Source organism: Geotrypetes seraphini, chromosome 8, assembly GCF_902459505.1.
Source record: "Geotrypetes seraphini chromosome 8, aGeoSer1.1, whole genome shotgun sequence".
NCBI classification, from domain to species: Eukaryota; Metazoa; Chordata; class Amphibia; order Gymnophiona; family Dermophiidae; genus Geotrypetes; species Geotrypetes seraphini.
Window position 1 is genome coordinate 106,496,420 of NC_047091.1, and position 13,308 is coordinate 106,509,727.

Here is a 13,308-nt window from a genome sequence, read left to right on the forward strand (position 1 = left end):
TACTCCTCTTACCTCTAGACTGCCCTCCAACTTCCAGTGTGTGACAAAGCAGTCAGCCATTCCTGTAGGACATAGAAAAGGGAGGGGTACGGGAAAAGCAAGTCTAATCTGCTCATATCAATAAACATTAAATAAACAGCCATAAATTTGGAACAGAACAACTATGAAACAATGCAACAAGGAGACTTCCTGCATTCACAAAGTGGGGGCACATTAACATGAGACGCCCCTTGGGGCAAAGCGCCAGACATTTGCAGATTGTATTCCTAATCGGGCTAGTTAAAACCAAGAAATCCAACTTACCCAGTGTGTCTCAAACTGTGTGCCCTGAAGAGTTCCAGTTGTGCTAGTGCCTCTCAAACTGTGTGCCCCAAAGAAATTCCAGGTGTGCCATGAAAGATTCCAGAATTTTACTTTAATTTAAAAAATTCCCTTTATAAGTATACACTAGAATAGATGACATGACATGAGAGTATGTCAATGTTATGAGCGCCTGTGTGCGTAAGGATATAACCGCCCAGACAAGCATCATTCTTTGATGTGATTGGTCCTTGAAAACTAATGGAGGTTTTGGAATGTGCAGAATCAGATGTAAAAATGACAGTTTGGAAATTTCTCAACTGAAAAATCAGCTGGAAGATTATGAAAACCGTGGCAGAAGGAAAAATGTAAAACTTTTTGGAATATAAGAAAATTTGGAAGGAGGAAATGCCATACAGTTTTTAGAAAATTTAATACCTAAAATACTGCAGTTGGATTTCAAACAGCCTTTAGAAATAGAACGTGCACACAGGATTCCAACAAAGCGTGTGGAGAACCAAGGGAGACCAAGGCCACTGATATTCAAGATGTTAAGATACCAGCAAGCAATAGAAATTTTAAATGCTGCCAAGAAAGATAAAAATTTAAATTATAAAGGGTCCAAAATATGGTTTTTGTCTGATTTTGCTAAAAATACAGCAAACATTAGGAAGAAATTCCTTGATCTGAGACCTCAATTAAAGGAAAAAGGATATAAATATGGGTTATATTACCCAGCAAAAATGAGGGTATCTTGTGGGGATAAATCTTTGTATTTTGTAGACCCGGAAAAGCTAAAGACTTTTCTTTCAAAATCAGAACCTATGTCATTTTAGCACAATGGGTGTTGAAATGAAAAGAAAAATATTAAGACTGGTTGGGTGGATATTGAACAAAAAGTTTAATATAAAGAACTATGAGACTTTGGAGTGTTGAAGAAAGAAGAATATGAAATAAAGAACAGAAAATAAAATGGACAAGGGAAAAAGACAATAAAAGAATATAAAGAAGGAAAAGCAGGAAGGATGGACTGGAAAGTCATGAGACTGAACTTTAGGAGATTGAGGGATGGATGGCTGGAGTAAAGAGTGAACAGAAAGGAATAAAGGACTTGACTAATTAACAAAAGGAGAAAAGTGAAGAATGGACAAGACAATAAATAGATGGGAAGAAGAAGAAAGCAGAATGGATAGACTAAAAGGATATTAAATAAAATGACAATTGGCAGTCTAGAGAATTAAGAGAGGATGGATTTAGCTAAGAAATAAATATGAAAGTTTAGTTAATTTAATAATAAGTCAGTAAATGAATAGTAATGAATGAAAGGACAAGAAGAAGAATGTAGAATGGACTAATTATAGACAGAAAAGTTATATGACATTTAGATGCAAGTAAAGGAAAGGAAAATGAATAATATACAAGAAAGATACATAATAAGAATTTATTGGTAATTGAAGGAGATGACTAAAAGATCAAATGTAAAGATTGATTTTGTAATATTATAGTTTTAAAAGGATTGGACTTTAATTGGAAAATAGGAAATATTAAAAAAAAAATTATAAAATGAAAAATTTATTTTTCAGAATGAAATAAAAATGTTTATATATAAATAGAAGATAAAAACTTATAAAATTGTAAACAATTTTTAAAGAAGTATATGAAGATATGGATATTTGTTTTTAGGTATTAAAAGGATGTTAGGGGTTGATGGATTGGATTGTATGGGATATAGGAAAAATGATACTACTTTATTAAATATATGTTTGATAGAATTTTCTCGATGGGCATGGAACGGAGGAAAGCCACAGAAGCAGCCATAGCTCTGACCCTGTGGGCCGTGACAGCACCTTCCAGTGAGAGACCGGCCCGAGCATAACAGAACGCAATGCAGGCAGCAAGCCAGTTGGAAAGCGTCCGTTTAGAGACAGGACGACCTAGGCGGTTAGGGTCGAAGGACAAAAAGAGCTGAGGGAACGAGCGGTGGGCCCTGGTACGGTCAAGGTAGTATGCAAGGGCACGCTTACATTCCAGCGTGTGTAACGCCTGTTCCCCAGGATGAGAATGGGGCTTAGGGAAAAAGACAGGCAACACAATGGACTGGTTGAGGTGAAATTCCGAGACCACCTTGGGAAGGAATTTAGGATGGGTACGCAGAACCACCTTGTCATGGTGAAAAACAGTGAAAGGTGGGTCGGCAACCAGTGCATGCAGCTCACTAACCCTCCTGGCAGAGGTGATGGCAATGAGGAAAAGCACCTTCCAGGTAAGAAATTTGAGCGAAGTTGTGGCAAGAGGCTCAAAAGGAGGTTTCATGAGGGCAGATAAAACCACATTCAGGTCCCAGACGACTGGAGGAGGCTTCAGAGGTGGTTTGACATTGAAGAGGCCCCTCATGAACCGGGAAACCAGGGGGTGAACCGTGAGAGGTTTTCCGAGGATAGGCTCATGAAACGCAGTGATGGCACTGAGGTGGACTCTGATTGAGGTAGACTTGAGGCCAGCGTCGGATAGAATTTTGTTGTATGAAGTAAAATATTGGAGAAATGAATTTAAAAATTGGTGAGAATATAAAGATACATTAATGGAATGTTATAAATTAAATATGGTTATGGGACCAAAGGTTAAACAACAGATAGAGAATAGTAATTATTTTAAAATGGAAAAAAAAAAAAAAAAAGATTTTATGATTAGAAGTGAGATATACTTAGATACATTGTGGAAGGTTAGTGAGTTTGTCTTAAGAAATGATAAAGGGGTTATTAATAAATATTGGTTGCCTGGGGGAGAGGGGGAAAGTTGGGATTGCTGTTCCAATGTGTGTCCTTAAGCAGTCATTATATTGGGGGGGGGGGGGAAAGATGGGGTTTAAAGGTATTACTAGAATGATTAAGGAAAAGATTAATAAGGGATTGGGTACTTTAGGGGTAAAAATGTGTGTCATTGAGAGAAGTTCTTTAGATATTAAATATGAAAGAAGGAAGGAAGAAGATTATGATGAGAAGTTTAAAATATATTATGTCTTTTAAGATATTTTCTATTAATGTTAATGGCCTGAATCATGTAATCAAAAGGAAAAAGGTATTATCATTTTTAAAAAAGCAAAATGCGGATGTTTATTGTTTGCAAGAGACTCATCTGAATATAAAGGAATCACAGAAACTAATGGGTGGGTGGGTGAAGGAATGTTTTTTTGCTCCAGCAGCAGGCAAAAAAGCAGGGGTAGCAGTTCTTATAAATAAAAAGTGTATGGCCAATTTTAAGGTAGTAAATTCAGATCCACATGGAAGATGGATACATATTGATATGAGTATGGGAAATAATACCCTGACGTTGTTCAATATATATGCCCCTAATTCAAATCAATCAGAATTTTTTAAAAAGATGCAGAGTATGTTGTTACCACTGGCTGCTTCTAATTTAGTGGTGGCTGGAGATTTTAATGCTGTAATGGATCCATTATTGGATAAAAAACCAGGTAAAAGTATAAAATCTTTAGGTTTAGATAATTTGGTTCAATCATGTGATTTGAAGGATATATGGCGTATTCTTCATTTTAATGATCAGGAATTTTCATTTTGTTCACAGGTTCATAAATCATTTTCAAGAATAGATTATATTTTTATTTCATCACATAAGGTGCAACAAGTGATTAAGGCTTCCATTGATCCTATTATTATTTCGGATCATGCGGAAGTATGGATAGAATTACAACTGGATCAATTAGAGAATAGAAGACCTCTTTGGAGATTTGATAATGCATTGCTTGTGGATGACAAATTTTTGAAAAATTTTAAAACACAAATTAGTGATTTCTTTCAAATAAATTTAGTGGAGGACACATCTATTGAAAATGTATGGGACGCATTTAAAGCGACTATGAGAGGTCATATTATATCTTATTCGGCTTTTGTTAGGAAACAGATTAAAATGCAGTATATAGAGTTAGAAAAAGAAATTAAAGTATTAGAAACTAAATTGGTAAGCAAATGGGAACATGAGGTATTGCAAGCTCTTTTGAAAGCAAAAGGTAAATATAATGAATTAGCTTCAAAAATGATAAGAAGAGATTTGTTTTCCAAACAGACAATGTATTATGGAAATTCTAATAAGGCGGGAAGATTATTAGCGAATTATCTTAAAGCAAAAAAAAGAAGAACTAATATTAATGGGATAAAAGATGATAATGGTATAATAACAAATCAAACGGATATAATTTTAAAACAATTTTTAAAATTTTATAAAAACCTGTATTCTTCTGAGCCTTATTTGGAGAGGCAAAAAGATGGTAAAAAATTTTTAGATTTAATTAATGGACCCAAGGTTCCTGATCATATAAAACGGAGTTTAGATGAACCTATATCATTAAAAGAATTAGAAACAGCATTGAGATCTCTTAGAGTTGGATCCGCTCCAGGTGGTGATGATTATACAGTAGAATTTTATAAAACATTTCAAAATGTCCTTTCCCCATATTTACTAAATTTATATCAGACACAACTTATAAAAGGTGATATTAAAGGTACTATGGCTGAATCAGTAGTAATTGTTTTGCCTAAACCAAATAAAGATCCTACTTTGGTTTCGAACTACAGGCCTATATCTTTAATAAATGTGGATAATAAAATTTTGGCGAAAATTTTGGCTTTGAGATTAGCCAAAGCTCTCCCACATATTATAGACACGCATCAGACTGGTTTTGTTGCTAAAAGGCATTCCTCTAATAACTCTAGATTATTGTTTCGTTAAATTTATTTTAAAAAATGGGTGAACCGGCTTTTACAGTTTCATTGGATGCAGAAAAAGCGTTTGATAGGGTAGAATGGAATTTTATGTATCAAGCTTTAGAATGGTTTGGTATAGGTTCTGGATTTATACAAATGGTAAAAACATTGTATAGCTTCCCGATTGCAAGATTAAATATTAACAATATGTTATCTGAAGGTTTTAAATTGCAGAGGGGAGTTAGACAAGGTTGTCCTTTATCTCCTTTGTTATTTGATGTTGTATTAGAACCCTTATTGTTAGCAATACAGCAAGCAAGAGGGATACAGGGTATTCCATATTCTGATATGGAATATAAAATTTCAGCATATGCGGATGATATTTTACTTTATTTGAGAAATCCAGAGTCTACCTTATCTTGTCTATTAGAATTAATTGATATGTTTGGTAAATTTTCAGGATATAAAATTAACTGGAGTAAGTCGGAAATTATACCTTTAAATGTTCATTGTGTAAAAGGATTATTTGACGCTTTTCCGTTCATATGGAAGGAAGAAGGATTTAAATATCTTGGCATTCAAGTTAAAAATACAATTGAAGATATCGTAAAAGAAAATGAAAAATTTGTATTAAAAAGAGTTACGGAATTGTGTGAGCAATGGAACCCTTTACATATCTCTTGGTGGGGGAGAGTTCAAACTATTAAAATGATGATGTTGCCTGTAGTTTGCTACCAAATGAGTATGATACCGATTTATTTTCAGGGGTCCTTTTATAAAAAGCTTAATAGCATTTTAACGAAATTTCTTTGGCTTGGTAAAATACCTAGAATAGCTTTAGTAACTTTGCAAAAATCAATTAAGGAGGGAGGGGTAAATTTTCCAAATTTTTATAGGTACCATCAAGCCTATATTTTACGTCAGGGTATGTATTGGATCCTCCCAGAACTTATAGATAATGCACCGGATTGGTTGTATTTGGAATGGCGCCTTATGTTTCCACTAAATTTAGTTCATCTTCCAAGTATCAACATGCCTAGAAGATACAGAGAAAATAAGATATTAATGGATACTTGGAAAACGTTAAGGTTTATTAGTAAATTAACACCTATCCCAATAAACAAGTCAACTAATCAGTCTTTATGAATAAACTCCAAGATCAAAATTGGCGGAGCTCAAATCCTTTGGAAGAACTGGATTATTGCAGGCATTAGGTCTCTAAATGATGTTATTTCAGAAGGTAAACTGCTGGAATTTTCACAATTGCAACATAGATTTGGTCTTAGTAAAACACAAAGTTTTAAATGGTTGCAATTGAAGCAGGCCATTCAGGTTGGGTTCCCTGAATGGAAAACATTGAATAATCAATATAGTTTAGAGTTCTTATGTTTCCAAGCAGACTTCCTAGGGCATCAAGCCGCATTGTGGTATAAATTAATATCTGGATATTTGAATAAAAAACCAAAAAATGGTCTAAGAGATATTTGGAGCATTGAGATTAAACACCAAATTACTGCATCTCAATGGCCACTAATTTGGTCTTGGAGAATGAAATGTACAGTGTCAGCATCTATGAGACAAACTTGGTTCTTTTTATTACATAGAGCTTTTTGGACCCCTACACGTTTGCAAAAATTAGATAGTTCTAAGTCCAATAAATGCTGGCACTGTAATCTGGAACCTGGGACATTGGATCATTTACTGTATCATTGTCCCTACATTAAAAGTTTTTGGAATGCAATTTGGCCACAAATTAATAAATTGATGGAAAACCATGTAGCAATATCATATGATACAGTGTTATTTGGAATGATGATGAGAAAAAAAAGTCAAATTTCACCAGAAAATAACAAGCTTTTATTAGTCATGACAGGGGTTGCCATTCAGCATATAACCAATAACTGGAAGAATCATAGTAACCTTAATTATACATTTTGGTGGAATACAATTTGTCATATTTTCAAAATGGAAAGAGCAATAGCAATAGCAATACAAAGAGGGACATATCCTAAATTTATAAAAATATGGGGGCCATTGACAAAATATTGTAGTGAATGAATAGTAAGATGTCTCTTCTTCTTTTCTTTTTTTTGTCTTCTTCTTTATGGCACATATGGAGGGGGGGTAGTGAAAATAATTTTACATAAAATGTTATAAAATGGTATATAATATGTATAAGATGATTGGAAAATACTTGAAGGGTGGGGGGTGGGGGAGGGGATAAAAATATGCTTAGAATTTTATGTAGTAGATATAAAAGTGATATTGTGTATTCATTAGTTGTAACTTAATATTTTGCACACTTCATGTAAAATATGAAAATGAATAAAGAATTTAAAAAAAAAAAAGAAAACTAATGGCAAGTAATTTTAGTTTTATTTTTTATGCAGTAATCCTAACTTGAGCAACAGTAATCAAGGCTTTGTTATCATTTGGATCTTATCTTTGCTAACTTGAATTTTCAGCTCTGACAAATTAAATCGAAAAAAAGAGAATGACTGCAGGTGGTGGATGATGAAATGTGTGCTTTCTTGTTGAGTATCAAGCCACCTTTTGAGTTCATTTCCATATAAAAAAAAGAAGCACATCCATCGCATTGATTGGCAATTCTATTCTATCTACTTTAGTTTCAGTGTTGTTAAAATTACCCATACATAGCTTAAAGAACTTTAAATAAATAACTCAAATTTAGTTTTGTTGGTTTTGCAATTCTATAATTTCAATTATAATGTGCCGTGAAATACATTTGTTCCATTTAGTGTGCCAGAGCTAAAAACGTTTGAAGCACACAACTTACCGGTGCTTATTGATGCATAAAAACCAGCAAATCTGTATCTCCCAGGGTGGGCTTCAGAGAAGAGTGTGGGTTTACAAGAAAAATTAGCAAAGGTAAGAACCTAATCTTTAGGGGGTACACTCCTGGGGCCCCTTGGCAGCTGACATAGGCTACTGCCTTGACATTGTCCAAGAAGACCCGAACCGCCTAGTTATGAAGCGTACACTCAAATTGAAAGAGATCCAGACAAATCACTCAAAGCTCCAAGCAACTGATTGAGCACTTCCTCTGGGAAGGAGACCAGTAGCACTTAGGATATAAATGGTATATAAATGTGATTACCTTGCCAGAGATGTCGCCTGTTCTTGGAGGAAGCTCGGGACCCAGATGATAGCCATCGGAACTGGGGTTGACGGCAGTTAAAGAATAGAATGGGAATGGTGGTTGAAATGAATTAGGGTGGAGATGGAGGTGGATATGGAGAGGGATAAGGATATGATGTATTCCGGAAAGGCATTTAAGATCTGGTGTTAAATGATCATAATAATTACAAGTCAAAGATCTTGATGCTTTTTTGGAGTGTGTTTCTGTTTCTCTCTATGCTTATTTTTATCTCTATTTTGTTTACTTTAATTATTATTTTAATTCTATCTTTAAATTATTTATTCATTACTTGTTGGAATATTTCATTTCTATCTCTATCTCTACCTCTGTCTTTTTATTTTATTTTTCATACTGTTTCTTCAGGTATTTTAGTTAGATTGTGAGCCTTTGGGACAGTTAGGGAATTTCCAAGTACCTATCTTATTTATTTAGTTTTTATTTATTGTATCTTTAGAAACCTCACGGTTATTAGCGGTATATAAGAATTAAATTAAATTAAATTTTTAAAAACCTCAGTGCTGTTTGAATAGTCTGCGGACAGTGGGGTCCCCTTGATCCATAGTATCCTTCAGATCTGTGTCCTGCACGATATCCTAATTTACCAACTTTCTGGGATAGGCATTGATTCCACAGTCAGACTGGTTCTCGAAATTTTTACGATCCCGCTCTTACACTGTTAACATGAATGGAACCATGTCTTCTCCTTGGAGACCGCTATGTGGTGTTCCCCAGGGATCACCCCTGTCCCATATTCTTTTCAGCATTTATATGTCTTCTTTGAAATTCTTCCATCTATCTCCCTTTGAAATTCTATTTACATATGAAGATGACATCCTTGTCCTTCTCGAGACAGATTCGAACCTCACTAACCCCACCGAAAATATAACAGCTTGCATAACGAAACTCCAATCCTAGGCCCTCTCTGTACAAATGAAGCTTAATGAGTCCAAAACAAAACTACTCTGCTTGGCCCAAAATTACCCATGCTCATTCCACTACCTTCTGGTCCCACACTGCAGATCGAATTCTCAAGCAAAGTTTTGGGCATCATTATTGACTCTACACTTTCCTTTAATGATCATCTCAACTCTCTGGTAAAAAAATTATTTTTAGTCTTCACATGTTAAGGAAAGTGAGATCCTGCTTCTGCCAACAACATTTTGGTGTCCTTGTACAATCAATCATTCTTTCCAGACTGGACTATTATAATTCCATCTAAGTCTAACCAAGAAAAATCTTCAAAGACTTCAGCGGATCCAGAACACTGCAGCTAGGTTGATCTTCGCTAAAAGCAAATTTGATCATGTTTCCTCACTTCTGTCAAAACTTCACTGGCTTCCGGTGATTTCTAGGATTCACTTTAAATGTACCTGCCTAATTTTCAAGATCCTACATGGCATTTCTTCCTCCCCTAATTCCACTATCCTGGAATTCGAGACCCGACACTACCAGATCCGCCCACATATTCAAACTATCTTTCACTTCGTTAAAAGGCGTCATGTAAGCAGGTAAATTAGGGAAATCCCTTTTCTTCAAATTCACTGAGCTTTGGAATAACCTCCCTGCCCCGCTGCGGAACCTAGGCTCATTCCAATTATTCCGAAAGCATCTGAAAACCTGGCTTTTCTCCAAAACATAAAGCTATCTATTTAAAATGTAAAGCTAGCTATCCTCTAATTTCTTATTATGTCCTTCCCTCATTTATTGAATTACCTGTAAACCGTACTGAGCTCTATCTTCATGGAGATGATGCGGTATACAAACTTAAGGTTTAGTTTAGGTCTGTGAGCACACCGTCATCACCCATTGTGGAAGTACCTGCCAGAAAAAGTAAAGGTATAAAACACAGCATCCGGAAAACTTCCGGCAGAAGCATACAGCTGTAAGCAGCAAGCACTTGCAGCTCCGCAACACCCGAAGCAGATCTGCAAATATTCAGCAATCTTTTCCCCCGTTCCCTTGCTATCTATGTACTATTTGTGAGAGTATATACTACAGGCAAACCAGGCATAAGATCTACTGAGTACATAGCCGCTAAATTAACAAGAAAAGACCATGCAGAGCCCGGGCTAGCTGAATCCAAGATGGCGAATCACGTGGGCTAGCCTACCCCGATGACCCCCTAGCTCGGTATGGGTGGCTGAAGTGACTGTGGAGGTGCAGGCTGCCTTGGAGGCTACACTTGGAGAAACTGCAATGCATACTGGACAAATCTGACAATCTAGACCAGCGTTTTGTCTTCTTAACATCTCAAGTGCGTGAGGCTCAACACATTAGTAATGCGGAGGATGCGATACAGCGGATTACTCAGGAGCAGGCGACCTACTCCTCCATGCTAGCTGACCTGAAAACAAAGATTGAGGATTTGGAAAATAGGTCCCGCCGCAATAACCTGTGCTTTGTGGGACTCTCTGAGGCCATGGACGATAAGTCTCTAGGTAACTTTTTGGAGCACTGGCTAACCGAATCTTTGCACTTGTCTACAGCGATGGGACCTCTCTGCATTCATGTGTGCATACATTAAGCCAAAGGTGAGAGCTCCAGGGAAAACCACATGTGGTGATCTGCCACCTTCTTAATTATCACCATAAAATGGATATTCTGCAGGCATTAAGACGGGGCAGCAAGCTGCAGTATGAGAATCCTCTGTTTTCAAGATTGAGTGGAGGTGTCAAGCTTGGCGGCGTTTCTCTCCATATTTTTGTGGAGAGGGGACCTAGGATTAACCTCTAAACCAGTGGTTCCCAACCCTGTCCTGGAGGAACACCAGGCCAATTGGGTTTTCAGGCTAGCCCTAATGAATATGCATGAAGCAAATTTGCATGCCTATCACTTCCATCATATGCAAATCTCTCTCATGCATATTCATTAGGGCTAGCCTGAAAACCCGATTGGCCTGGTGTTCCTCCAGGACAGGGTTGGGAATCACTGCTCTAAACCACCCAAAACCTGAATTTGAAGACCCCTGTGTCAGCCTGTTAGTCACTGTGGCACGCCTTATGCTGGGAGCTGCAAGATGGAAGCTGTAGCAGCTTACAGGGAGATCTCTGCCTCAAGAAGCCTGGAACCTAAACTGCCTCTTGGGCCCACCGAACCAACCAGAGATGTCCACCCTTCCCAGAACCCGTGCATGCTAATGGATAGAGGAACGCAGTCAGCCCCGAACCTAGATAAACTGCCACAGAGCCACGCAGCTTGCGCTTGAACCCAGTAGCGGACAAACCTGGGGTGAAATATGCTCCCAAGGGAATGGTCCCCGAGCCCTGAACTGTGAATGCAGACTATCCAGATGAGTGCACTGCAAAGCAGCCAACCCCTTGGAAGCAGGCTATGTCCCCCAGAGCCTGCGATCTCCTACAGCAAGAGCTGTACCTTCAAGGGATCCTCTGCAGTATAAGAAATATGCAAAGTAGCTGAAAAAAACCCCTAAGTAAATAAAAATAAACATGAGCAGAAAAGACTAGCTGTCCAGTTATCTTGCAGGTAGACAACTAGAAGTTGGAGGGCAGTCTAGAGATGAGGAGCAAAACTACACAAATGAAGCTTCCAACAAGAGATCTCGTGAGATGGGATTGACTACCTGATTGTTCAAATATAGAGTGGGGTTGTACAAGAAACACAATTCTTTTTCCATCAATACACTGACAATTTAAGAAATCACAGCCTCAGAAGATATTCACATGCCACAGACAATACTACAATTCACCATCATTTCTAATGAATCTGCAAAAGGGGGTGGTGGAAGAGAGATTAGGTTCCTACCTTGATAATATCTTTTCCAGTAGATAGGGATGGTATGCTGAACTAAGAGTCTTGCATCCATTCCCGTGAGCCCATTGCAGGAAATACTGATCACTGTTTTCAGTACCTCCTCCTACTGCTGCCCAATTCACCGATTTAAATCGACTCACCGATTCACTTCAATGAATCAATTAGTTCTCCCCCAAAAAATCAGGCTCACCAATTCAATGACCAACACCCACCCCGGTGAGACCCGACATACCTCTGGAGCGGTGGCCAACCGTTGAAAGCAGCGCTTTCAATAGGCTGCTGTGGCCTGCCTTCCCTCTTCCGTGTCATTGATGATGTCACTAATGATGCAGCAAAGGAAAGCCCTGACGAGCAGGCTGCAGGCAGCCTGTTCACAGCGCTGCTTCTATTGGCTGGCTGCCACTGTTTTAGGAGGCCCTAAGTATGTCAGATCTCATGGTGATGGTGGTGGGGGGGGGGGTTGGTCAAGAGGTGCTGCACATGAAGGGGGAAGAAAGAAGAGGAAGAATTTGAGGACTTGGGATGGAGGAGAGCCCGGCATGGGGTTGGACAGGGCAAAAGGAAGTGGGGTGGGTGAAAAGGCTACAAAATAAACCTGCCAGGACGTTTTTGGAACAAAAGAAAAACCGTCCGATTGAACGGGAAAAGCAAATTGAATCATTTCAATAGACCAAATCAAATCGAAACACTTTCCTGAATCGGACAGCACTACCACCTCCTCCTCCCTACTATTCCTCAGTCAGTAGTTTTTTGTTTGTTTTTTTGTTTTGTTTGTCATTTTTCATGAACTTATCAAGTATACACTTGTACAGAAAGGCGGAGCTAATTAAAGAAAATAAAGTTTCCCAATTAACATTAACCACAATCAAGACAAAATAGTCTTAAACTCCACCTCAAGTCCTCAATCATAGATCCAAGAAGTAAAGCAGCGAGCCTACTGAAATAAAACAGAAATATAAAGAAAGGAAAACAGGGATACAATCAACTGAAGGAAGTGACCAAATTAAACATTGAGCACTCATGTTGTTATCCCAGCTTTCAGGTGTGCAGCTGACAAAAAGGATGTCAGTTGTATAGGGTCAAAGAAAACATATTTTTGCTTTTGATGCAATATCACACATTTACATGGGTGTCGTAAAAAGAAGGAAACTCCAAGGGCAATAACTCCCGGCTTCAAAATCAAAACTTCACGTCGACATTTCTGGGTATCTCGTGCCAGATCTGGGAACATTTGTATTCTAAATCCCAAGAATTCTTTTAACTTATTTTTGAAGTAAAGTCTCAGCAACCAGTTTTTATCTGGTGCCCAAGGCAACAGTAAGAAGTAAAGTTGCAGGTGTCACTGTTTCCTTATCC

At 37.6% G+C, this 13,308-nt stretch overlaps 1 protein-coding gene across 5 annotated transcripts in view; it reads right to left on the reverse strand.

Moving 5' to 3' along the window:
• The window catches only part of UHRF1 (ubiquitin like with PHD and ring finger domains 1), a 226,991-nt gene that overhangs the window by 58,267 nt on the left and 155,416 nt on the right, over positions 1 to 13,308 (reverse strand). The window lies entirely within an intron of this gene.